The 3480-nt window shown below is 39.0% G+C and overlaps 1 pseudogene; it reads left to right on the top strand.

The window, feature by feature from the left end:
* Nucleotides 1-1500: 1500 nt before the first annotated feature.
* LOC105785684 (potassium channel SKOR-like) lies at nt 1501-2574 on the top strand (annotated as a pseudogene).
* Nucleotides 2575-3480: the final 906 nt, after the last annotated feature.

Below are 3480 nucleotides of genomic sequence, written 5' to 3'. Positions count from 1 at the left end.
TGCAAGTGCTGCATGGGAAGGAAGTTATCAAATTACAGAAGAAATTTGTTATCTGTTTTCTCCTCTCTTTCTTCCTTTTCTCTATTTTCTTTTCTCTAAATTTTCTGCTCGATTTTAGTTCTTATCAAAGGTATCAAAGCTTTCACGATCCCTTTGATGGTCGACGATGGTGTTTCGACAAGGTTGCAGAAAGAGGTGAGCAATATGCAGCAAGAAATCTCCAAAATCCAAGAGAAATTTGCGAATTTGGAGGTCAAGATGGAATCCCGACTACAGGAGTTCAAAATAGAGTTTCGAGGTGATTTACAGTCGTTGTTGGTTCAGTATTTCGGGCCACCGCCAACTGCTTCATCGGTAAATGATGAAGCTGATAAGGATAAGGGGGTTTTGGGGGCTCTTCCTGGGTTCTTACCCAAAACCACCAATTTACCCCAAGGACAGACGGAACCCTTCATTCCGGATGGAGGTAGTGTGCATGTGCGGGATCCTTCTTATGTGGTGGGAGTTTCTACTAAAACCAGCCGATTGGAGTGTCCTAAGTTCGATGGTGATGATTTTCGGGGATGGTGGACCAAATTGGAACAGTATTTTGAAGCGGAAGGCATACTTGAAGGGAGTAAGGTTCGCATGGCGATGTTGAACTTGGAAGGCAGAGCAATGGAGTGGCATCAGTTCTATTCTCAGAGGAATGGTGTTTGCAAATGTTGTCATGGCTGGCTTACATTAAAAGCCTCCAAGATCGTTTTGGATGTGGGTCGTTCGGGGATCTGATGAGGGAGCTGATCAACTTGAAACAGCAAGGCTCCATTTTTAGTTAAAATCAAACAATGTTGGTGTTGTTGCTATTACCTTGCACTATGGCGCCTGGAACACGAGCATTGGTGCAACGGCGACAGTTTCAAGTGGAACGGGGTGTTTGGATACAGGGCACTTCATGTACCAGAAGGGCGCAACATTGGGTGCCTCATTGGGAAATGGCCAAATTGAGAACTAGGCTAACTCTGGCCTTACCGATAATAGCCAACAGACTGACACTTCTACTGATGTTGACACTGACCATAAAAACCAGCTTCATGGAGTTCAACATGGAGCTGTAATGGTGAATATGGTGGATCAATCCAAGTCAAAATGTGGTGATCAAAAGACACTTCGCAGGCTTGCTCAGAATCGAGAAGCTGCAAGGAATAGTAGATTGAGGAAAAAAGCCTATGTCCAGCAGCTTGAGAGTAGTTGACTCAGACTTACAGAACTAGAGCAAGAGCTTCAAAGGGCATAGTAGCAGGGTATTTTTATCGCATCTAGACTTTCTGGGGACCATGGCCATATAGTTGCGGGAAATGCTGCTCTGGCATTTGACATGGAATATGAAGACATACATGCAGTCAATATGAGGGAAATGATATTCATAATGATATATGTCTCCTTTGACATGATTCTTGGTCCCTATCTCATTGGTAACATGACAACATTAATTGTAAAAGGATCCAAGATAGAGAAGTTCAGAGATAAAATGGCAGATGTTATTAAGTATATGAACAGAAATAAACTTGAAAGGGGTCTCCGTAATCAGATCAAATGCCACTACGTTTATAGTACGAATGCACATACACTGAGGCTGTCGTTCTTCAGGATATTCCCATCTCTATCAGAGCTAAGATTTCCCAATCTTTATATCTGCCATACATTGAAAATGTATCTATTTTCAAGGAATGCTCTTCAGAGTTTATTAATCAGATTGTTATTAGACTCCATGAAGAATTTTTTCTCCCAGGAGAAGTAATAATGGAACAGGGAAATGTTGTGGATCAAATTTATTTTGTTTGTCATGGTGTGTTGGAGGGAAAGGAATCCAATCTCCGAGTTAAGCAACTGGAATCGGACATCTCATTTCACATCGGAAGACAAGAAGCTAAGCTAACTTTGAGGGTGAATGGTGCTGCATATAATGGAGATTTTTATCAGCTCAAAAGTTTGAAATGAGCGGGAGCTGATCCTAACAAAACCGATTATGATGGAAGATCTCTCTTGCATCTTGCTGCATCGAAAGGATATGAAGATATTACAAGTTTCCTTATTCGACACCCGGTAGATATCAATCTTAAAGATAAGTTCGAAAATACACCCTTGCTAGAAGCAATAAAAAATGGACACGACAATCTTGCTGCTTTACTAATTAAAGAAGGAGCTTCCTTAAACATAGATGATGCTGGTAGTTATCTTTGTACAGCAGTGGCAAAGGGGGACTCAGACTTTTTGAGAAGGCTTTTGTCTAATGGAGTTGATCTTAACTCTAGAGATTACGACCATCGAACCCCCCTTCATGTAGCTGCCTCTGAGGGCTTATATATAATGGTAAAGTTTTTTATAGAGGCTGGGACAAGTGTTTTTTCCAAAGACAGATGGGGAAACACTCCACTTGATGAAGCCCGAATGTGTGGCAACAAGAATTTGATCAAGTTACTGGAAGATGCAACATGGGAGCCTCTATCTGCTATTCAGTCCAAATTTCCTCATCTTCATCCTTGGGGTCAAGGATGTGTTTGTGGGAGGGAGTATTGTTACGGGATAGAATAATAGCAGGAAAAGAATTAGCTAAAATTGATTTAGTTACTGAAAACGGGGAGTTTTGGGTATTAGTTAAACGGTGAGTTTTAGTTGTTAATTGGACGGTGCGTTTTGGTGAGTATTAGTTACTGTTTGTTATGTTTTCTTTTGCTTGAAATATGCAAGTGCTGCATGGGAAGGAAGTTATCGAATTACAGAAGAAATTTGTTATCTGTTTTCTCCTCTCTTTCTTCCTTTTCTCTCTTTTCTTTTCTCCAAATTTTCTGCTCGATTTCAGTTCTTATCAGGCTATTATAGAAATATTTATGGTCTAATGACTCAACTATAGTCTAAAAATTCCAAATACACTGTAGAGAACCAATATTTGAATGATTGCTTTTTATTTTTCCTTTCTCAATTCCAAAGATTGTTTTGAAAGAGTCCAACGAAAACACATAGTACAAAAATGCTAATAAATTAAAGAAAATTGGCAACTTATGAGCAATGAGGCAGAGGTAAACGTTTTCCATGGTCAAACTAGTTGCCAAATAGAATGGATTAGAACTGAGAATTTCTAATTTCAAGCTTCCAACAAGAATTGTTTGTCTTTTAGCTCAGATTAATTAGCACTAACAAATAAATTTTCGGACAGGCAGTGTCAGATTGTGGGGAGAAGAAAATAAGGTCAGTGAACTATCCCAAAGAAATGGAATCCGTATGTTGTTATACTGCTTTTGGATTAATTGTTGATGATGTTTACCTTTTTTTCAGTAAGCAGTAAGCACAATATACTTTGATCTATCTTGTTTTCTATAGCATTGCTTTCTGTAATCTTTCAAGACCATGAATTTTGATTATTTGAGTTAAAAAAATTTGAGCATGCTTTGAGTTTTTACTTTTAATTGGGTTTTATTATTGAGTTTGTCAATAAAAATG

This window comes from Gossypium raimondii, chromosome 1, assembly GCF_025698545.1.
Source record: "Gossypium raimondii isolate GPD5lz chromosome 1, ASM2569854v1, whole genome shotgun sequence".
In the NCBI taxonomy this organism is placed as follows: Eukaryota; Viridiplantae; Streptophyta; class Magnoliopsida; order Malvales; family Malvaceae; genus Gossypium; species Gossypium raimondii.
Note: the sequence above shows the minus strand (reverse complement) of the source record. Positions and strands in the feature narration are given on the sequence as shown.